Genomic DNA, 446 nt, shown 5'->3' with positions numbered 1-446 from the left:
CCTCCAGAAACATATAGACAAGAAGCTCACGTTTCGCTGAGTGTGGGAAAATATACCCGGCAAGAGACACAAATAGATTCTGAAGGTGCAAGTTTAAAGTTGAGTTCTGCATGTTCACTCCAATGGAAAAGATGTTCAAGTATATTTGCGAACAGTATTTTCCTTTTGCTTCGTTGTACCAGACAGTTACAAAGGTATGTGCGTGTGTGCGAGTTTAAAAAAAAAAGATCATATTTATCTATCACTTCTTTTTTTTTTTACCTATTTAGTTTACTTTCCTCCCCCCCCCCCTCTCGCAGATAATCCGACTGACACGTCCGAGGTAATTAACTAGAGCCGCTTTTGTTAATTATGTTCATGAAATTATACAGTTCAACGTAGTCCATTAGCTGGTTACTGCGCCGCCCCCGGACGAGCGACGCGCGAATTCCAACAAATGCGTCGCC

Source organism: Penaeus monodon, chromosome 24 (assembly GCF_015228065.2).
Source record: "Penaeus monodon isolate SGIC_2016 chromosome 24, NSTDA_Pmon_1, whole genome shotgun sequence".
Taxonomy (NCBI): domain Eukaryota; kingdom Metazoa; phylum Arthropoda; class Malacostraca; order Decapoda; family Penaeidae; genus Penaeus; species Penaeus monodon.
Note: the sequence above shows the minus strand (reverse complement) of the source record.